Source organism: Mastigoproctus giganteus, chromosome 8 (assembly GCF_048544385.1).
Source record: "Mastigoproctus giganteus isolate SK-2022 chromosome 8, ASM4854438v1, whole genome shotgun sequence".
Taxonomy (NCBI): domain Eukaryota; kingdom Metazoa; phylum Arthropoda; class Arachnida; order Uropygi; family Thelyphonidae; genus Mastigoproctus; species Mastigoproctus giganteus.
The window spans coordinates 221,056,499-221,080,880 of record NC_143582.1 but is presented as its reverse complement, the minus strand read 5'-3'; the positions used below and the strand labels follow the sequence as shown (position 1 = coordinate 221,080,880).

General features: G+C 35.6%; 1 non-coding gene across 1 annotated transcript; it reads right to left on the bottom strand.

Moving 5' to 3' along the window:
* Nucleotides 1-16,575: 16,575 nt before the first annotated feature.
* On the bottom strand, nucleotides 16,576-16,647 carry TRNAG-UCC (transfer RNA glycine (anticodon UCC)). The gene has a single exon. It is a non-coding gene; the product is annotated as a tRNA-Gly (tRNA).
* Between the last annotated feature and the right edge of the window lie 7,735 nt (nucleotides 16,648-24,382).

Sequence of the window (24,382 nt, the reverse complement as noted above, 5' to 3'; positions counted from 1 at the left end):
ATTTTCTTTATTTCATTACAAAGATGATGTTCTTCCACGAACTTAAGTACATCGAAGTTATTTAATGGAAGTGTACAGGAATTACCCTAGCAGGAGAGGCTCTTATTTTTAAGGAACTATTACGTGCCCTAATGTACATCAAATGATTTAAAGATGTAATCTCTGACGCAAACACCGATAAAACCCCTTGAATTCTATTCGGTGGATTAAACAAAGTACTTCTACCACACCCTGATGCTTTTGAAGATTATACGAGTCACTAGAATCCAATAATATTTCCATACCTCCATTCTACAAGTTCCTGTATCATTAAGAGGACGCATTTCTCAACCAAATTAACTATTTCTTTTATCCCTAGATAAAAAAGAGTTGAGTCTCACATAAACACAATAATTGAAAAAGTTTTTGTTGTTGTTTTGCCTTTTTCTTGTTCGCTGGAAGCAAATGTGCAAGTATCAGAGGAAATCAATTTATGTATGGTCTAATGGAACTCCATAAATTGATTATCTTTCCTAAATCTATTCAAATGCATTTCAATTGAATTTAAATAAAAAATGCTTCTTTTACTGGATCTCTTGATCAATGTGCGGTCTGTTTTCATCTGCCAGTTGCGTTTCTGATCTTAGTTCCAAGCGAACTGAAGAATCAATACACATTTAATATTCATCAACTAAGAAACGTCGAGATTCTCATGAAGATGTAGGAGGGTTTTAAGGTTCAGAATTGATATAGAAAGTAGGTAAGATTCTAACAAAAACAAAGAGGGCTCTTTGATCTTTACAATCCGCACTCTTCATCTATTGTTCATTAAGCTCGGATTAGCAAACTTCCACGCAAAGTACGAAGAATGAAGCACTAATGTAAGCCAACTAATTCTTCCTTCCAGAGCCCAATTTGCTGCTGAATTCTTAACATCCCTTGAGGGACATTTGAAGATCGTAAATTACGGAATGGTGTTGATAGATTAGCACGCTTTTGTAAGGTTTCCCTTGACAAGTTAATCCACTTTGGTCCTGTGATAGTCCCAGCAAGCATACCACATTTGAAATCCATCTAATTTATTCCGATGTACACTCACTGGCCAAAAATTCAAAGCCTTTTCCAATTGGTGTCAACAGATAATTAAACGAACGATGTGTAAATGTAAGTTGTCGCATGGTATGATCACAAATTCCTTGGTATCAGATAAATACTCCAATCCAATGAATATCTTTCTGTCATATCGGACCAATGATTCATTTTTAACATGATTGCGATGATGTCTTTCAAGAAACAAGACAACCATCCATCGTACAAACGTCTTATCTAAATAGTTCGAGGGACATTCCAAAGATTTCCAAAACAATGGCTGTCTAATTCCCCAGATCTCGATTGAGCTGGGAATGTCTGGGACATGTTGGAAAGGATAGTTGGGCTTCGCAGCTCTCTACCAACCATAATACAGTAGCTGACAAACATCCTGATGGAAGAATGGCCACATCAGGAGCTGGGTTCCGTCACATCTAGTGGAATCCATGCCATGTACTGCTGCAATTCTGGAAAAAGCTAACCCTACTAGATACTGAATAAGGTTTCTAATTTTTTGCCAGCAAGTGTAAATGTCAGAATTACTTTTATATTGATCAACAATCAAGACATCATTATTACTCCACTGAAACCCAAATAGGAGAGAACCACAGAATAAGCATCCTCATGAATGTTTATTACCAATCACGTTCCACTGGTTATCAAAGATTATCTAAATCTTTTTTAATGCCTAAGTGAGGAATAACAATTTTTTCTTAGCGCAACTTTGAAAGCTTTGCAAGCAAAGAAAAATATTTTATCGCTGCCCAATCCACTCTTTAGCGCCATCTAAGTACACAATAAATTTCTATCGCTTCAGTATTTCATTTCAGTTATGGCTTAAAGACCCTGTAGACGCCATGCCTGGCATAAAAGTGAACCAACAAGTAATTGTCCTTAAAATTCAAAGAAAACTGTCGTAAAAGAAAAAGGATTCGCTCGTTTTTATGAACCCCTAAAGGTCTGCGTAGATGGTGGATATTTTTGGACTGAAGTTTTCTCTTTTAACTCCTCTCATGGAGAGATCCAAAATGAAAGAAAAATCTTTCACCTTTTAATAAGTCCAAATACTTTTAACAGAGATCTATTTATCTCCATTTAAAAGATTAATCCACCTCTAATATAAATTAATAGTTTTACTTCAACAATGGCACGATGCTGCAGTGGAGGAATAATTTTTCATCCAGGAAAAGCACAATATGATTTGCGAGTGCATATTCAAGATAATGGGAACCAATTACTGAAGATTAAATCATAAAAAAGGAGCAGGACTCTTTAAATAGAAGAGCACAGACTCGTAATTCATGCTGTTACGATTTAAAATCATCCATTTTGAAACGGCAATGATCAAACAGAAGGGTTATGTCGAAAACAACGCTGGAACTTGTCAAATAAATCCTCAAGTTGCATTCAATGTATTCGAAGCTTCATTGCAGAGTTTCTAAGAAAATTTATGAATACATTTTTACTCTTTTGCGCTCTCCGGTTGGAGATTCTAATTTTGTCTTCTGAGAACGAATTTATGACTCTGAACAAGAAAATGTTGGATGTAATTCTTTTGTGAAATATCCCAAAGGAATGTGTTATTCACGAACTCAATCGCTGAAGAGATATCATTTAAGTATGGGCAAAGCAATTTATGAAGACAACTGCCAGATATCGACTCGGTAAGTGGAATTTTAAGAACAGATATTGTGAAAAGTTTTTTAAATAAATCCGACTTAATTGGGACATAACTGTCGTTTAGAATTGTAATTGAATCCAGTGGTACCGATTCAAACGTTGCCATCTACTGGATGGATTTTATTGCCATTCACAATTTTAATTATAAGTATAATATTTGTGTAACCATAGTAATAAATTTATAATTGAATGTCCTACACTGGCGACCCATTTTAATAGAACCAGCAACCACTAGTATTGTCCGAAATCTTGCTGAATCCGTGATACTTAGTGTCTGAGCAGAAATTCGGCCAAAGGCACTCCAATACGCCATTAGATCATTGTACTGATCAACAGAATCTTTACGTTTCTGCACCAAAATTTTACGCTTTTCTCTAATATCTTAGATAATTTCGTGGTCTTTGTAGATGAGGGTCTTACTGACGAAGAAAGCTATGGGTGTAGATTTAGCAGTTTAACTCAAAGAACTGCAGTATTCATCCAGGGCAAGAAGATAAAAGTGATTACTACAGCCATAAATAGAAAGCTTCTGCCCAGGATGAATACTTGCAGTTCTTTGAGTTAAACTGCTTAATCTATATCCAAGGTATCAATGGTATCTTGAATGATTTGAATTATTCATACTTTTTAATAATATCTTGTATAATTCAAATAATACTAATTATTGCATTACAGATTGGATAACTGAGATCCGAGTCCCATTGAACAGTCCCAAGAATTCAAGATGCAATGTAAACAATAGCATGATCTATTAGATGATTTGGAACTTACCATATATAGTTCGGATTGTATCTAACTTTAGATTCCATCTTGCATAAATTGAATAATTTGGATTCTACTAAATTTTAATCGCATCTTAGATATTCTGAACTACTCTGATGTTCCTAGTATATCTCTCATGAATTGGGATAGATTTTTTGATCATATCTTAAATAATTTAAACCATAACGGTCTTTCGATTATGCAATGGATAATTCGAGTTGTACTGACCTTCAGATTGTATCTTGGATAACCTAGAATATACTGGCCGTTAGATTGTATCACAGATAAATTGGATTGTACTGACCTTCAGATTACACCTTGGATAAACTGGTTTGTACTAATCTTCAGATTCTAACTTGGGTAAATTGGAATGTACAATCCAATGTGTCATGGATACATTGGATTGTATTGATCTACAGATTGTTGTATCTTCGGTAAATTTGTATCTTGGATAAACTGGATTGCATTGATCCTCAGATTGTATCTTGGGTAAATTTGTATCTTAGATAAACTGGATTGTATTCATCTTCAGATTGCATCTTGGATAAACTGGATTGTGCTGATCTTCAATTGTATCTTGGATGAATTGGATTGTATTGATCTTCGGATTGTATCTTGGATAAATTGGATTTTGCTGATCTTCAGATTGAGTTGATCTTTGCATTTTAACTTGGATAAATTAGATTTTACTCACTTAAATCATATCTTAGTGAATAATTCGATAATTTGGATAACCGATATTCGGATTACAGCTTACCAATTTTGATTTTTACCATACTAGTTCTTTTTAACCACAATGGACAAGATTAAATTGAGTCTTCCACAGTAACATTCGAATTGCTAAGGTGTGTATCCAATCGATATGTTTTCAAAGATTACATTGTTTTCTCCAACCCTGGGGATAGAATATTCTTACATGCTTTTACTTGGTTTGCATCTAGAAGATGCAATAACGTATCAAAGAAGGCGCATATACAAACACACCGAGGAAATGCACTGACATGCCTACCAACGTCCATTACCGACTTATCTAAGTTGGTAAATAAGTTTTATCTCTTCTGTTTGCCCACAAGAAGATCACCGCAAATATAAAACCTCTTGTACTTTGGAAGAAACTCCATGCATCAGGATTTTATAGAATTCTAGCCTTTGCACAAGAACTTTTTAACTTTTCTGAAGTCAATACAACAGTTTTATAATCTTGAAAATCGTAAAAAGACTCCAGATGTGTTTACATACTGGAACAAATTAGATCAAGGACTAGCCACGCTTAAAAAATAGCTTTGACTATAAACTAAACGGAAAGCTGGCAAGAACATCATCTCCAACTATTGAAATATATTTCCCTCCTTGATGTGAATTATGACACTCATAAGATAATCTGACAGTTTATATTTGCTCGTTTAAAAATATTAAACTTCTTTTGGTGTCTTCTTCATCTGTGCAATGATTAAAGATTCTTTTTAGCAATGTGGCCATCTCGTTGCTCTTGGGTGCAAAAGAAAGACAAAAGCAGTTTGTGACGCGTCTTCGCTTGCCATGGCGTCATTTCTGACGCAATGAGTAGTTTAACAAAATACTGTTCCTTTAAGAAGTGAATCTTCGAAGCTTCCAGTTATTTTTGTGTGCATCTAATTTCGTCAGCGACAGTTTCTTCAAGAATGCAATTTTGTGTTTGGGTATTAAGAAAAAGAGTCGAATCTCGGGACTCTTATGTTCAGCTCTTAGAGTTCATTAAGAGATAACTAGAGGAAAGATGGAAGGCCTTCATCGTGTACTCTTTCTTTTCGATTTTAATCTTTACACCTGAAGCAAACGTCAATTGTATTTTACCATAAAAATATTAAACAAACTCCAGGACTATAATCAAACACCAATAACTGGATGAAATGTAGAATCCTTCCTGTTGTGCAACCACTGGCCAAAAAATTAGAAACCTTATTCAATATCTAGTAGGGTCACCTTTTGCCCAAATTACAGATCGACCACTTTGTGAAATAGATTCCATCAGGTGTCTGAGGAAGTCTAGCTCCAGCTTTGACCATTCTTCCATCAGGATATTTGCCAGTTACTATATTTTGATTGATTGAGAACTGCGAAGCCAAAGTGATCTTTCCAACACAACCCACACATTCTCAATTGGATTCAAATCTGGAGAATTAGGCGGCCATTGTAGATGTGATAATCTTGAGAATGTTCTTTGAATGAATCAGATACAATTTTTGCACGGTGGTTTGTCGTCTTGAACAAATCCATTGCAATCCCGGTAAAAATGAAGCATTAAGAGTGAAGTTGATCCAATACTACAGAAACATTCGTTGGAGGTAACACGATCTTTTGATGGTGTTCACGCCACACTTTCACCTTGGCATTGGAAAGTTGAAAGTGTGGCCTGATCTTCTTCCATTGGTGCACAGCCCTTCGTGTTTATGGCACCTTTGCAATTGAATCTTTCGATTTTTTTACATAAACAAATGACTTTCGTATTGGCACACGACTACCAGATCTACTAGAAGCTTACATCTCAATCTTGTAATAACCCAATGATGATCATCAGACCAAGGCAAAGTTTATTAGTGTACACGACTGAAATAATCGCTGTAAAAGAAGCATCTCGATCCACGGCCATAACGTCCAACGTCGCTGCTTTTCTATTGGTCAATGAATAGCCAATAGAAACTGACCAATGGCCACTGTTCACATACGTCCACATGTTTGACCTTTCGTAAGTCAATCTAAGTTTTCCAATCAGACTGGGTAAATAAGATCTAGACAGATATTTCGCCTTAGTTAAGCCACCAAACACTGGGCAATCTAGTACCAGTAAGTCCTTTGCTCGCACAACCATAATCAGATAAACAGAAAGCTTTGGCTGGAACCAGAGACCTTTTCGTTTCTCATTTTCTGCTCAGCAAGCGCGAGAAAGCGACTGTGTAGGCGTATTCGTAATGAATGACTGGACTTGTAGCTAGTTGGAAGGTGCTGATCCGTGTCCTTGTAAACAGGTGAATTGATGGCTCTCGACTTACCTTGCTCAACTAGTTAAATACATAAAGGATTGCTAATGTTGTTTACCTTACTTCAAACTTCTTTAAAATATGCAAAGACCGAATTCAGTGTTCCAGGAGCTAATGGATTTTAAGCTTTTGAAATTCATTAGCCTTTTGATAATCCCCTTTGTATGGATGTAGTGCAATAGTTAGGCAACCCGTGATATACTTTACGCTGTCATGCACAAAGACCATTGCAGTGTTCACTGCAGTTTAAAGTTACACAGTCTACTTTTCTTCTGCAGCTAACCTGTACCATCATAGACTTATAATCCACGAAATACCAGAAAGATCTCTGACGTCAAACATCTACTTTCTGTATTTCAAAGTTTACATCGAGACACTTTAAGAGTTCGGTTACTTTTGATAGGTTTTGCAAATGTTTCTCTTAACTCTGATGTGTCCTAAGAATTCATGCATGTCTGATAGGAAAAAACTACATTTCAATGTCCAGAATTCTTTTTTTACCACTGGAAGAAACTTTCCGGTGGAAAGTTTGAATGAAAAATCTCCTGAAGAGATCGATAAACCATAAAAGGCAATGTGAAGACCCGTAATATTTATACGAGGGGGGGGATGCTGCGGTTTTCCATTACTGATCCATGACTTCACTGGAGTTTGTCATTTCTATCACCAAGTTTGAATGAAAAATAGAAAGAAGAAGAAGAAGAAGAGTATCGTAAACACGTAGACCAAATAATTTCTTAGTTTACCACCATCAAGCTTTCATTCAAAAATAGCTTCTTATCTTGGAATCATTATTTTAAATAATAAATAAATAATTATGGCGTTAAAAGTTTCTCAAAAGAGGACCTTGAAGTGCGCAGAATCACCTTTCAAATATTCATATAATAAAAGAAGAAGAAACTTATCTTAAACTATAAATCCTGCATAAACGCTGCGTTCTCCGTTATAAACGACCCCTTCCAAATCATAAAATAATTTTAGTAAACATGGACCAGATAAAGAGCATAAAAGTGTCAAATTGTAGGATTGCCTTGCGCGTGCAACACCATTCTTAATTACCCTTACAAGGGTAATTAGGATGGTTAAAGATAAGGCATATAACGCGTGGCGTTGGTCCAGTTAATTATTTCAAACTTCTCGTGTAGAAAGCCGAGAGGTATTTCCCAGAGGATATAAATCTACAGCTCCTCCTAGTGGCGACATTTAGAACTTTAAAGAACCGGAAGTAATACGAAACTTCCATCTTCCTGCTGTAATTTTAATGCGAAAATTGCATGCAGATTGTTGGCTGAAGTTCTAGTGTCTTTTACCTGATTCTTTGGTACAGAGAGAGAAGAAATAAATGAATATCTACAGCCACTGACAAAAAAAAGTGGAATCAGCAAAAGCGATATTCTTTGAAGAACTCTCCAATGGCTAGATGGATCGTAAAACCATTAAAATAACCAGTTCTGGTACATCAATAGCAGACGTGCTGGAGGTTGTACTCTTCGCCTATCGTTTTATCTCCTCGGTTTTTTCAGTAAACTGTTGCACGCGCTATCGGCCAACCGACTGTCATAAATCTTGACTTCTGTTCAGAGAGATGGCAGAGGAGGATCTGGATACTTTCTATGGAGACAGTCCGTGGGGATTTTTACAACCGAAGTCTCCCGTGGCATTTTTTATCCCAAAGTCAACAACTCGACAGCTTCCCAAGGTGATCGAGCACATTTTCCCTCGCATCCATTGGATGAAAGCAGCCGACTTCAACAGGCACGTGCTCAGAGAGTGGACTCGGATAATAGGCCACGCAAGAGGACTTTTCACCGCTACCAGAGGGAAACCTTCAGGGAAATCTAGACGTCGCGGATAGCATCTGTAAGGATGGAAACAGATAGATAGGTAGAGAGAGAGAGAGAGAGAGAGAGGGAGAGAGAGAGAGTTAAGTGACTGTTTGTCAATACGTCTTTATATCCATTCGCTACTTGTTTCTCTATGATTTCATTATACACTCGATCTATTTTTATAGTCTGTCTCTTCAGTGAATCATTATTTATCTGTCTATTAATATCGTAAAATATCAGCGCGAATAAGGAAGATTAGAAACAGGGGGCCTAACGGTGATCCCTGAGGGACTGCACTTGACGAAGATGTGGATTTATGATGGCCCTCTGTCTCCTATGTTTCAGCCAACATTGATCTAACGAAATATTTTGCTAGCAATCTCAATTTCTTCCAGTTTATATATTTTATATTTGTTACCCTAACTTTTGGTTATCGGTGTAGAAATCAGCAACGGTTACTCCATGTTACAGCTTATTTGAAAACCTTTTTAGGTTTGTTCTTAAAGCAATTTCTTTCACCTCCCCTTACCGCTGTTTTGTAAATTATTTCTTCTTCATCAGAGAGCATAAATAAATCTGTTGAAAATACTTTTGATTGGGTAGTGTATGCAAGAACTAGGCTTATTTCCTTTGAGACAGAAAGAACTTTGCTAACGGTTAGGCGTCTACTCTTTCCGGGCTGCCTGGTTCAAATTTGCATCTCGTTGAGCGTCTAGTTAGTTTATGGAATTGATTGCACGTAGTCTATCCAAAAGGTTACTTATTACCAGAATGTTACAAGAGACTACTATCTAGCCAAAATATTACTTATTACCAAAACTAAAAGACTACTATCTAACCGAAAAGATTACTTATTACTAAAAGATTAACAAAAGACTGCTGATTAGTTATTACTAGAAGATTAACAAAAGACTACTAATTACTTATTGCCAAAAGATTACCAAAAGACTACTATCTAGCCAAAAGATTAACAAAAGATTACTGATTACTTTTAACCAAAAGATTAACAAAAGACCACTGATTACTTATTGCCAAAAGATTATCAAAAGACTACCATGTAGCCAAAAGATTAACAAAAGTCTCTTGATTACTTATTACCAAAAGATTAACAAAAAACCACTGATTACTTATTGCCAAAAGATTACCAAAAGACTACTATGTAGCCAAAAGATTACCAAAAGACTACTATGTAGCCAAAAGATTAACAAAAGACTACTGATTACTTATTGCCAAAAGATTACCAAAAGACTACTATGTAGCCAAAAGATCAACAAAAGACTTCTGATTACTTATTACCAAAAAGATTAACAAAAGACTACTAATTACTTATTACCAAAAGATTATCAAAGACTACTGATTGCTTATTAGCAAAAGATTAACACAAGACTGAGATCTAACCAAAAGATTACTTATTTAATAAAAGAAAACGAAACACTACTATCTAACCAAATGTTTACCAAAACACTACTGATTACTTATTACCAAAATATTAACAAAAGACTACTTACTAAAACACTACTGTTTAACCAAAATATTACCAAAACACTACTGATTACTTATTACCAAAATATTAACAAAAGACTACTTACCAAAACACTACTGTTTAACCAAAATATTACCAAAACGCTACGCTACCATTTAACCAAAACACTACTGATTACTTATTACCAAAAGATTACCAAAACACTACTGATTATTTATTAACAAAAGATTACTGAGGATAGGTCATGTGACTTGTGAAAAAAAAACTTTTGTAATTTAAAAATTTGGTTGCTCCCACGGCTTGAGGCAAAATATACGGGCAACGTGAAAACATTTTTCGAGTGCATTGGCCGATTTATGTCACGTGATGGGATTAAAATTAAGCTGTTTTCATTTGGTATTCAAGCAGCCGAGCTGAGCCATCATCATTGCCTCTTCCCCGAGAGAGAGAGAGAGAGAGAGAGAGACGCGCCTATTGTGAGTATCTTCAAATGGATGTATTTGTATTCGAGAACAGAAGTGCATGATCATTATCCTTTCTCAGAAAGGATAATAATCTGACGTCTCCCTTGTCCACCCACCCACCCACGAATCGTCGTTAGGGTTTGCTTGGCATTTCAGAAACGTCCGGACTCGGTTAAGGGTGCGTTTGTGTGGGAGATTCATTTAGTTCCTCCCACACACACACACACATGGGATGTGATGTCGTTTGGTTTTTATTTTTCAAACCATTTCAAGAATAGTTTCCTGTTTAGGACAATCGATGTTGGGATCTTTTAGACAGGCTGCTCTCACTGAAGAAAGACAGAAAGAGAGAGAGCGAATACAAAGAAAAGATAGAGAAAGATAAAGATAAAATAGAGAAAGCAAGAAGGAAAGTGAAAAATGAAATAAAAGACAAAGGAAAGAAGAAAGAGAGAGAAAAGAAGATAAAGAACAGGGAGAAATATATAGACAGAAGAACGGAGAGAGAGAGAGAGAGAGAGAGAGAGAGAGAGGAAGGAAGGATGAAAAGAGGGAGAGAGAGAAAGAGTGAGAATAAAAGAAAAACAGAGAAATAAAACCGAAAGAAAAGAGAAGGAAAGAGAGAGATAAAGGAGAAGAACAGAGAAACAAAGAAAAGAGAGAGAGAGAGAGAGAGAGAGAGAGAGAGAGAGAGAGAGAGAGAGAGAGAGAGAGAGAGAGAGAGAGAAGGAAAGATAGAAAGAACAGAGAGAAATAAACATAAATTAATACAGTTTTGCGTGGCATCATTGCTGTATGATAAATATAAAGAGAGAAGAGAAGAGAAGAGAAGAGAAGATAGATGGAAAGAACGAAGAGAGAGAGAGAGAGAGAGAGAGAGGAAAAGAGTGAACGAGAGTAAAGAGAAAAGTATATAAACAGAATAATAGACAGAGAGAGAGAGAGAGAAAAGACCGACAGTGGAAATAGAAAGAAAACGAAGAAAAAAGGCTATAAAGAAAGCAGAGAGAAAGAGAGAGAGAGGGAGAAAAGAAAGAATAAAGAAACACAGAGAAACAAAGAACGAAAGAAAAGAGAAGGAAATAAAGAAAGAAAAGAGGGAGAGAACAGAAAAACAAAGAGAAACGGAGAGAGGATGAAAGATAGAAATAACTGAGAGAAATAAAAGTAAAAGAAGAGAGACCAGAGAAGAGAAGGAATGGATGATGATAGAGAGAAAGAAAACAGAAAGAGAAAGAACAAATAGAGGGGGGGGGCAAGAAGAGAAGGAATAGAAAGGAGCAAAAAGAGAAAGACAGCGAAGAAATAGAAAGATAAAAATAAGAAAAGAAAGAACGAAAGAGACAAATAGAAAGAAAGAAATAAAGAAAGAAGGAAGCTGTTTTACAAATATCGTAAGCTGTATGTATACGTTTTATAGTGGAAGAAAAGAAGAGGAAAGAGCGAAGAAAAGAAGAGGAAAGAGCGAAGAGGAAAACAAACTCCTGAAGAACTGATGGTGAAGGCAACAGCAGCAGAAAGAGACCGCCCCCCCCCCTCTTCAAGCGCGATTGTCACTCAACTGCGCAGCGTTAACGTAACAACGGCGCTGCTTCATTCCGCACTCACAAACGACCGAAAACGCATCTGCGAATAAAGTGCGGAGGAGGGGTGGTCTCAAAAATACCCCGCCGACAATGAAAGCAGTTCGCTCTAAACCCCGCTAATCCGTCGCAGTTAATTAAGAGTAAACACGCCACATTCTTCACTTTTCTCTTTTGGCAACTTGCCACCAAACTCTCATCACGCAAACCTGCTCTCCGCCAATGAAAAACGCTCGCGTTCACCCACTTAGGGCCGAAGCAACCTTCAAACCAAAATCGCGCTCGAACTTTGAATTTCAATGTTTTTCTTCGCCGAAGTCTGCAGGTCAAAGATCAGACGCCAATAATGACGGTTAACCCTCGACGACCGAGACGAACCTTCCCAAGACCCTCACCCCACCCCCGTATTACAGAGTCCAACCTCCGTAAGTAGAACTCCGATCATGTGAGAAGGTTGTCGAGCCATTCACGGTACACTCGTGACACTACAAAACGGAAGCACTTAACCAAGTTGGTTGGTGGTAAGGAACCTGCACGTCCTGCCTACGCAACCATTCCACGTTCGAAGCCGGTGACATCTCGACACCGATCCATTCTTCCTCACAGACACCCAAAACTGATCACCATGACTAGAATCTATATCAGCTGTTACCGACTTAGAGCCTTCACCAGCGTTATAGATCAGTCTGTGAAAAGTATTCTACGATTTAAAATTCATTTTGTCCCAATTGTTTCTAAGTTGAAATTTTGTAGTGTGAATGAAATTTGATCTAGATCTTTAGGTTACATAGTACTCTTTTGGTATGAATAATACTCTTTTGGGAATAAATAATATTTTGGTGATCTTTTGGTAATAAATAATATTTTGGTGATCTTTTGATAATAAGTACTCTTTTGGTAATAAATAATATTTTGGTGATCTTTTGGTAATAAGTACACTTTTGGTAATAAATAATCGTTTGGCAATCTTTTGGTAATAAATAATCGTTTGGCAATCTTTTGGTAATAAGTACCCTTTTGGTAATAAATAATCTTTTGGTAATAAGTACTCTTTTGATAATAAATCATCTTTTGGTAATAAGTATTCTTTTGGTAATAAGTAATCTTTTGGTAATAAGTATTCTTTTGGTAATAAATAATCTTTTAATAATAAATAATCTTTTGGTAATAAATAATCTTTTAATAATAAATAATCTTTTGGTAATAAATAATCTTTTGATAATCTTTTAATAATAAATAATCTTTTGATAATCTTTTAATAATAAATAATCTTTTGGTAATAAATAATCTTTTGATAATAAATAATCTTTTGGTAATAAATAATCTTTTGATAATAAATAATCTTTTGGTAATAAATAATCTTTTGATAATCTTTTGGTAATAAATAAGCTTTTGATAATCTTTTGATAATAAGCAATCTTTTGGCAATAAATAATCTTTTGATTACACTATGTGCAACCAATTCCATAAACCAACAAGGCCAAAAGATGAACCTCTTGATCAATCCAAGAATCTTATACGCCTTCTTAAAAGTTTCCAAAATATGAAGAAGGATAGGGGGGGAAAACAATACCCCTAAGTCTTTATGATGGAGTTTACGTGTAAAGAAGTGATTATCAATTTCATAGGGATGAAAAATCTGTTATTCGTTTCTAACCAGGCTTCTGGATTTTGAAATTGTGCGCATTGAATTCAACAAACGAGAGCTCTGTTTGATCAATTCGAAGACAATAACCATTGTCATCTGTTGGACCCTTCAGGATTCATCACTTCAAACACAACTGTCTTCAACCAAAATTCTCTGCCGATTCATTTCTTCGCAATAACTGATTGGAATATTCTTCGGAAAAAGAAAAGTTAAAATGTCAGCTACAATTTGCGATCCAAATGAAGAAGAAGATTTTCATAATGGACTGGCTCCTTCTTTGCTGAAGAATTCTAGCATAAGACAGAAGGGACACTTATTGATTGTATAATAATTATTAAAATGGTCACATTACAGAAGACGATACAAGATGCTCGAAAATATGGTCACATGACATCACTATGGCGCATGGTCCCCTCCAACGTCTAAACGGACCTCACAGCGGTGAACCATGCCCGATATAAGGGTGTTTGCATGATTCTGTGGCAACAAATCCCATTCTTCCACCAGCAAAGACCTTAGCTCACCAAGTGACCAAGGAGTTGACTGTCTAGAATCTGTTTTTAGATTAAAGCGGGACTCGTCAATCAATCTATCGTCCACATGACATGGCAGGTGCCAAAGAGCATAACAACCTAGCAGCAATCCTGAACACCTGTAGGATACTAAGAGGATTCCTCGACCAATAATAATAACAACAGTAACCGAACTGACCACCCCATGCACTTGGTACCAGTACCCGTCACTAGGTGGAAAAAATCCCACAATATTGTGAGTAAATAATAAATAAATAAAATAAAGAGGTAATTGGTATGGCTTTTGCAAATCTTCCTCATTTATCTCAATGTCCAGAAATGCCAAACTATTGCACGGACTTCAGAATATGGTTAATCAGTTCTAATCATTCAGACAGAGCAGCGTCTGTTGGCGTTTCCATCATGACCCCCTAGTGTATCGACTGATAAATTACTCGCTCTTTCCAGTGAGACCAGAAAATCCATTTTCATCCGGGGATCGATTGCCACCACAAATGCTTTACTTCCAGATGAGTGAGGGCCCCTGTATTCTCTAGAAATTAATGCAATCCGTATTTTGCACGACCATTATTATTGCCATATACATCTTCATTAATGAACGAATGGAATATTCTTTACTGCCCATGCGTACATGGAGAATAAAATGGATTTTGTAAGATTTAAAGTCGTCTGCGTATAATTGCCAACCGAAATTGTGGTTGAAATCTTTTTAATTAAAAAAGTGGGTCTAAAAGAGAACCTTGCGGGCCATCTGAAATTAAATTAAAAACACTATTAGGGTAGGATTGTTCGAATTACCCCCCCCCTAACAAAACAATTTAACAATTTCAAAATTCAAAGGCGTATTGTGTTTGAAAACAAACTGAAAATCGATTTATGAATCTGCTTATTTATACTGGGGTCTCCACATATTTTTTCCAGACTTATACATATAATATTATTACCAGACTTACTGATCGTTCAGTTTTTTTGAACTTTGATATTTTCTTATTATTGAAAAGTGAGTATTATGGGTATTTCTTCCTGATTTAAATTTAAAAGACCGTGTTATTTATTGCAACTAACTTAAGGCTTAAGATTTCTTCTTCTTTTTCTTCTTTTTATTGCATGTAAATCGCCTTTGAAAAGACGACGTATTTCTTCCTTTGTTTCTTTCTTTCTTTCAGTAATGTGAAGAATGAATTAACTTTCCCGAATGTAGAAAAGAACATATTAAGAAAAGCAGAAATATGATGTAAGCAGACCGAAAAAAGCAAAAAAAGAAAAGAAATAGAAAAAATGGGAAAGAAAAAGAAAACTGAAAGAAGAAGCTGAAGAACATAGAAGAAAACTGAAACGAAAAAGGAAAAGAAAAATAAAACACGAATGAAAAAATAAATAGAAGAAAACAGAAACGAAAAAGAGAATGTCAAAAGAGAACTCACAAAATAAATAGAAAAACAGAAACAAATGGAAAACGAAATAGAACAAAGAACAGAAATTAAAAACTAAAAAAAAAAAGGGGAAAAATCAACAAATAAACTAATAAAAATGAAATGAACAAAGAAATCAGAAAAAAAAGAAATCAACAAAGAAAAAAGGGGAAAAAATAAAAGAAAAGAAAGAAAGAAGAAAAAAAAAGTGTGATGATACAATTCAGTAGAATAAATAATTGAAATTTAAAAAAATTGAAATATAATGAAAACACATTGAAAAAGACAAAAAAAAAAGAAATATAAAAAATTGCGAAAGAAAAAAAAAACTGAAAGAAGAAGCTGAAGAACGTAGAAGAAAACTTAAACGAAAAAGGAAAAGAAAAAAAAACAGAATTGAAAAAAGAAATAGAAGAAAAAAGAAAATGTCAAAAAAAAAACCACAAAAGAAATAGAAACAAAGAAACAAATTAAAAACGAAATAGAAACGAAAAGGAAAAATCAACAAATAAACCAATAAAAATGAAATGAACAAAGAAATAAAAAAAATCAACAAAGATAAAGGGGGAAAAAAAGAAATAAAATGAATGAAAGAGAGAAGGAAAAAAAGAAGCGCGATGATAGAATTAAGGAAAAGAAATAATTGAAATTTACAAAAAATCGAAATATGATGTAAATACATTGAAAAAAAAATGAAAGAAAAGAAATAGAAAAAATGGGAAAGAAAAAGAAAACTGAAAGAAGAAACTGAAGGACATAAAAGAAAACTGGACAAAAAAATGGGGGAAAAACAGAAATGAAAAAAGAAATAGAAGATAACAGACACGAAAAGGAAAATGTCATAAAAGAACTCACAAAAGAAATAGAAAAATAAACAAAAATGAAACACTAAATAGGAAAAATAGAAATGAAAAATGAAATAGAAATAAACGGAAATGAAAAAAATAGCAAAAAAAATCGACAAATAAATATGAAATGGAGAAAGAAATTAACAAAAATTGGGAAAAAATAAATGAGAGAGAGAGAAGAGAGGGGAAAAAAGTGCATTCGATAGAATTAAGAGAAAGAAATAATTCAAATGAAAAAAAAAAAATTAAATTGCGATGGCCGGGAATCGAACCCGGGTCAACTGCTTGGAAGGCAGCTATGCTAACCACTATACCACCATCGCATACCGAATAATGTTAAAATATAGCCTGAAATAGGTTTCTTCAAACCTAATATCGCTTATTTATTGATTTCAATAAATTTTCTTATTTTTTAATAGTTTTAAACTTACTTATTCCTCGTAATTATTTAACAAGGAGAAATTACCAGAGATTTCACACATCTTTCTTAAAAATATCCGTTCAAAAAGTTTCCAGTACTTGCCAATTTATGGAAGTTGATATATGAAACGTCATAAACACGTGTCCTTTTTGTTGTTGTTGTTTCGAAAGTTTATTATTGCTGGCAATGTGCCAAAAGTCGCCTCGACTGATCTTTGCCTTTGAATAAGAAAAACCAAAAAACCCTTTAAAACTAAAAGGCTGACAGGGGGAAAAATTTACTAAAGGCTTCTTAGTCAGCTATAATTGGCTACTTAGCCTGTTTTACATTCAGAAAATACAGCGTGAAATTATAATTCTTAATTAAGAATGGACAATATTAGGCAGCGACAATTTGTGTGCTGATAATAATGGCGCTATGGCTTTAAGAATGAAAGAATGAATGAATTCCACTCATTTGGTGCATATGCAAGTAAATAATATGCAAATAGAATAATATATGCAAATTAAAAAAAGGATATAGTAGTTCCTCTGATATAATACGAGTAAACGTTCTACATGAGCAAATACAGAGAGAGGGTTCATGAGCATCGAACTCAAACCTCTTCCACAGAGAGTGAGAACCATGGTTTGGATAAAAACCAATAAGAATATTGGATGTTCAAAATGGTCAATCCGTATTGCTGATCGTTAAAACACATTGGAGAATATGGAACTGTAGAGATGAACCACAGAGACAATGTTATGGTTTTTGTTGTAGTAGGGAAAAATTCCTCAAGTCATCCATGGGTCCCGACAACAATCTGTGCTACCCACAACGGTTACAAAGACAAGAACGTGTTACTATAGCTACATGTAGGATGTTTTTCACCTGGGCAAGGTCTTTCGATTAACGTTTCACTCCTGTCTTGATGCAATCAATATTTATGAGATTTTATCCACATTGGCCGAGTTAGCCGAGTTCCATGGATTTTTCTTATCATATGTAGAATTTTCATAATGAAGAATATACAAATTATTATACAGCACATGAATTATGGGAACAACATACTGACGCCTCACAGCCTTAACTTGTGTAGTGCATTTTCTAAACTCCAAAACTAAACACTCATACAGTTCTAGTCATTACTGAAAGCACTTTGGTGGCTCAAAGTGTTGCAGAAATCACATTGAATCAAAGGTGTCTCTGCACACATACCTCAAAAATACCTGGACAGTATCTTCTTGAGAGTGATGTGTTTTTCTTCGTCTCGCAATGTATCTGTAATAGAAGACGTCTGGGTATTAATGGCTGAAAACCCATTTTCCATAACGATAACAAGAGTGAAGAGATGTCCCTTAGGATGAGAAACATCTTTTGACTCTCTACCAATATATAAGACGGCCTACATATCGTATTTTTTGGAGATATAGATATCAGGATATTCATCAATAAGTTAACACTTTTAGACATATATCTTACCTGAGTATTCGGACACCCTCATGTCTGAATGGATTACTCGACTCCAGTGGAATGATTTTCATATTTTATTTTTGTCTCTTTAATAATGATTTTTGTTTAGAAAACTTCATTAAAATCGGAGAGATGGAACGTTAAATACGTGTTATATTTCAATTGTTATTAAAATCCAGAAAGAAATAAGTAAACTGCATTACGAGAGAGTTGACAGTATACCACAATCGTTTAATAAATTACTTCTCACTTGTATTATTCACAAGAAAGAAAACATCGATTAATTTAAGGAATAAAAAAAAGTAACAAGCCTAAAATGTACGCAATCTCTACATTTCAGACAATTGTCTCGTTGGAAACTGGGGTTTTTCATCCAGAAAAATAATATGTGTTAACTTCTCTTTGTTTAATTACCCTGCATGTTTATTTATTCATACAAAATAAGAAATTTTAAAAAGAAAGAAACATTTTCTCACTTTTCAATGCAGAAGAAGGACGCCTTTTAGAAACCAACTGTCTCTTTTCCAAGAATCTTGAGACTGCTGTTATGGGAGTGTTCAAGATTGCGACAGTAACAACTTAATTAGAGAAATAAGAACAAAGAGTGAAAGATTTCACGTATTAATGAGAGTAAGAGAGTTTGGAAATGGCTTGACTGTATATATTTAGCTAGTGATGCGCAGACATTGGCGTAAAATTTATGACGTCCACGCCAGTTCAAAGCAATCACGTGAAAACCAGACTACAATATTAGGTGACATCATTGTCGCCTGTCCAATTTGTTCCTGGTACTAACCCATGCTACATATGACTATGTAAAGATCGTGCCCTCTCTAAACGTACCAATTACAGTTCATATTCCTAACCAATCAGAGATCTTCAAAAACCCACACACCAACTACTACTAGTGAAGTTTGGACTCGTATATTCATCAAACTTTGTATTTGATTATGCAATTCGAAATCTCTAAAAATAGATTTTTGGTACTATATACACACACAGTTACTAACGTGTTTAGTACCCAAAACATTACTGCTAGAAGATTGACTATATACACACTGAGTGGACAGAACTTATCGGATATCTACCTAGTAACGCGTAGGCCAACCTTTCTCCTAGATACGGTCAGTCACACGCTGGGCATTCAGTCAATTAGTTCACGAAAGCGTTCCACAATGTGATATCCAGAAGATAGGCAGGTACTTAGGGATAATGTATGTGTGCAATCCAGGAGGAGAATGGGCAAGGCGAAAGATTTAAGTGACTTAGACGTGACAGGGCAGTAGGCGCCAGAAGTTGGTTGGTTGGTTGGTTGTTGTAAGGTTTTAGGTGCATCAGAACTTAGACCACATTGGGCTACATATAATGTCTGTAAAGTGCATTTTCGCGAATAGCTCAGTGGCATCGTCACTGTTCTTCTCACACCAGTTGGAAAAGGCCCAGGTTCGAATCCCGTCAGTGACGCGAAGAACTTTTATTGGCTTTTTTCACTCTGCTATTGAGTTAATCAGTCTCAGGCATGGACAGCAAGATTTTTTTATGGATGAATTAATATTCCGACTGGCCCGGAATGATATTCCGACTATGACATTTATTCTCCATAAACTGTGTGTGTGTGTTCTGCGGCACAACCACAGATACGTTTTGTTGGATGAAAAACCCGATTTTTCAGAAGTTGAAACCATGCTACCCTGACTAACTCAAACACGTTTTGAAAAAGGCCCGTTAAAATTCTTCGCATCATTGATAGGATTCGAACTCAGGACGTTTTCATCCGGGTGTGGGGAGGACGGAGAACCAAAGACGGCATACAGTGTGCTGCCACTTTATTAGGTACACCTACCTAGTAGCGTTTTCAGCCTCCTTTAGCCTTCAAAACAGCCTGAATTCGTCTAGGTATGGATTGAACAAGATACTGAAAACGTGCAGGAATGGAGTATCATGCAAAATGAGTGTGTCACGCAGTTCCTTGAGATTCGATGGAGGTGTAGGCCTGCAGCGAACAGCCCTTTCCAACTCATCCCAAAGATGTTCAATAGGATTGAGATCCGCGGACTGAGCAGGTCACTGCAGCAAAGAAAAGTCATTGTAATGTTCCTGGAACCATTCCATAGTGATTCGGGCTTTGTGCACCGGCGCATTATCCTGCTGGAAGTAACTATCTGACTGAGGATAAACTGTCAACATGAATGGATGCACTTGGTCAGCAACGATTTTGAAGTAATATTTGTGGCCAATGGACCCAACGTGTGCCAACAAAACATTCCCCACACTATAACACTGCTCCCATCACCTTGCACAGTAGTCGTCAGACATGACGGGTTCATGGATTCATATTGTTTTCGCCAAATTCTGAGCCTTCCATCAACATGGTGCACCAGGAACTTCGACTCGTCAGACCAAGCAATTGTTTTCCAATCCTCGATAGCCCAGCGCTGGTGTTGATGTGCCCACAGGAGGCGTGCTCTCTTGTTCTTCATTGATAACAAAGGTACGCGATGTGGCCGTCGGCTGTTATAGCCCATTCGCGACAAAATGCGACTAGTGGTCCGTTGCGATATTTTGTACTGCGTACCAAGGTTGTATTGTGATGTGATGTTCGACATTGTGGCCCGTCTGTTTGCTTGCAAAATTCTAGCCATCCTCCTCTGATCTCTCTCATCAACAAGCATATTCTTCCACAGGAGCGCCGTTGAGAGGATGTTTTCTGTTCGTTGCACCATTCTCGATACACCCTTGAAACTGTGGTGCGTGAAAAGTTCAGGAGAACTGCCGTTTCGGAGATGCTTTGTCCAGCACGTCTTGCATCTACTACCATGCCACGTTCGAAGTCCGTTAGATCACTCCTTTTCCCCATTCTTGCTACAGTTTGTACGCTTAACTGATACTAGAAAGGTTGTTCTGCTGCATTTATATCCACAACTATGGTCATGTGACTTGCAACATCGTGGGACAAACCATTTGTGTTTCACGCAGTTCCTTGAGATTCACAGCATGGGTGTACCTAATAAAGTGGCAGCACAGTGTATCTAAAGTATATGGCGTAGTTTGCTTCATTCTGTACAAACTTTTAATGAAATGTATACAATGTTTCAAAGCTTCTAATGAATATTTCCCACAAAGGTCAATTCTATTTAAAGAACTCATCAAGGACAAATATTTTAAATTATCTTTTGCAATTTGATCCAATGGATTAAGATGTGATGAATCGATCTTAAAATAGCAACAAAATCCTCTTGCTATTTTAAAATCATTGTACAATCCTTTAGTTTCAAAATCATTTAACATCCATATGTACGTTTTCCCTCCCTAAACCATTTAAATATTGATTAGAAAGGCAAAACAGGTGCTATAAACCAACTATAAATCATAAACCACGTTGCGAAATATCAATGCAATATAAATTTCTTCTTAGTGAGGTTGCAATTATTTTATTATAATTTTTATGAAACCCCAAAATACGAAAAGTATTGGGACCTGTAGTACTGTACTTAGTCGTACAGGGTTAAGATTACAGTAGATACAATCATTAAAGGTTGGGGCACAAAAGAAGAGAGTAAAAATGAATCTACATTGTTACTTCGATGGCTAAATGTATCAAGGCAGATTAAATGGGATTGCGTATCAGTCTCTGAGGAAGCTTAAAATCTCTAAGATATTCAGATTTTTCAGTTTCTTGGAGAACATGACAATGGGAATAAAATTAGAAGACACAGTGCCAAAGTAAAATATTCACCAGGAAGGGATTTGGTAAGAAATTATTTTTGTTTTGTAAATAAAGGGTGAGAAATTTGCTTCACAAAAACTTCTAATAACATCAAAATAGAACGAAGTCCCGGAGGGAATTCTCTTCAACTAATTAAAGAGTTTAATAATGGTAAAGCCAACCGAAAGCTAACAGATTGAATTAATTAAAAATATATATGTATAGTCTGAGAAACAAGAGAATGTAGCATTTTCGTTCGTGTATTTGTGTCTGGGCGCCCTTTTAATTAAATAAGGGTCGTGCTTTTTATGGTTTTCTGTTTTTCCATCCAGTTATTCCATGGTACTTTCTAGAAGCGAATTTCTTCTGGCTCTTTTCCGCAATGAAACAACGTTGGGTACTACTTTTCTACTACTTGGGGAATAAAATGAATTTAGGTTATTTTAATTTTAAATTAATTAAAAGAATAAATTACGAGATTACTTTCACTGTAGTGTAAAATTTGAAATGTTGTTGATCCTGTAGAGTACCATGCCGCTAACAGTAATATAATGATCTAAGGACATCATCAGAGAAGTTAACGCATTATTGCATTTAATATCTGCTTTGGTGAGGTCCGATGAGCTGGACGTTGACTAAAATGAATTATGACGCAGTGACGTCATCTCTGAAACAGTTAGTAAACAGAAGATCCAAAATAGAACCACTAAGTTGATTGGAAATCTAATCTTCATGTTTTGTTGTCTGTAATGGCGATAAAAAAACATAAAAGTCTAAATAGGAAATGCAAGATCCATCCGAGAAGATGAGGAAGGCTTATGAATTCTGGAATTTAATTTTCCAATTTATGGATTAGGATTAACTTTGACTAAACCTAAGCTTAATATATGAAGATAGCATCAAATCACATACTTTGCCGTGGTCCAGTAAATCACGTACGAGTAAAGCTCGCACATGGGTGAAGATTGCTAAATTAGAGGTTGTGAAATGTTTTGGGCATCAGAATTAGAAACCTGATGGAAACTTGTGAAGTTACTTACTTTATTATATTATAACATTCAGACTTTAACCATTACATTTAAAAATACAGAAATAGGTCAACCTGGGGATCAGTTGAATTCGTTTTGGTCTGTATGTATAGAAAAAAACTTGAATAAAAACCAATATTAAAAATTAAGTGAGAAAGAGAACAAGCATTACTGTATTTCCTGTAAACAGCATTGAAAAACTGCTTATATCCAGTCAAGCCCTAACGAAAGGAATAGATCCCTTCCTACTACTAGTGGTCCCATTGTGCCTACCTCAATTCTCTCCAGAGTAATGGATGAATCCGTTAACTGTTCTTACGCTATGAAAACTTATCCTCTGATCAATGCCCGCCAATTTATGGTTTATATTGTCTTTTTTGCAATTGGGTAGCCCTTTTTATTCTGACTATTCACTGCAGATGATTGTAGATATCCTTTTCTCTACTGTCATTAGCTGTTCCACTACATAATGATTATTTAAAGGCTGGACTCGAGACAATTCTCTACTAAAAAGAAGAAAAGTTAATTAAATTAAATCCTTTTAAAACTCGGCCTGTCTTATTTCTCGCAAGAAGAGCCGACTGCTCATATTTCTACACAATGTCACATATTCCGATTGTGATTTCCCTGTTTTCTAATCTCTCTTGGCATTAGAACATCACAAATATTGCTTTCTCTGCATCTAAAACTCGGTTTTATTTTCTTTCTCGGCGTTACTTTTATTCTAAATAGCTCTCGAATCTTCACAAATCTCAAATGCTGTGCCGTCAAAACCTCTCTCATGCTCCTACGTTCTGTCTCAAAGAAGGCAGTCAGGTTAGTCAATGAGCACTTCTCTGCAAACTCTCTACACACTCTCTCTGTCACACAAACATTCAAGTATCTGCTGTATGCCCTTTCTATAGAACACGGTTGCTGAATAGTGATCTGTAAGTCCAAATCATTTTTCCACACTAATCCGAACACACTCCTCGACTAGTCAACATCCATTCATTGTCCAACTCGAAACTCACAGAAGTAACTTTTCCTCCTCTCATTTACACCTTCTACTTCTGTTCTTTGGAACAGCATTCTTTGTATGTACACACCCGCTTAAGATGATTGGAATCATAGAGTATGACAACAGTTTTCGTTAATTTTTTGGAATTAACTGTGGCAATCTAAGCATTAATATAAAAAAAACATCACACTGCAAAGTATTTTAAGAATTTTAAAGCATTGAAACATTTACAGCAAAAATATAGTGAAATGATTAATTTAACAACTGTATTGATTTTTCATCAAAATATTCCTCACGAGATTTTATCGCTTTCTTACACAAACGTGGCATCCTGGCGATAAATTTTATAATCATCATGACTAACATTATTTCAAGCGATTTGCAAAGTATTTCCCATAAATTTTTTGCACCTTAAAAGACTTGAAGGTTTAGATGAATGGATGTTCATCTA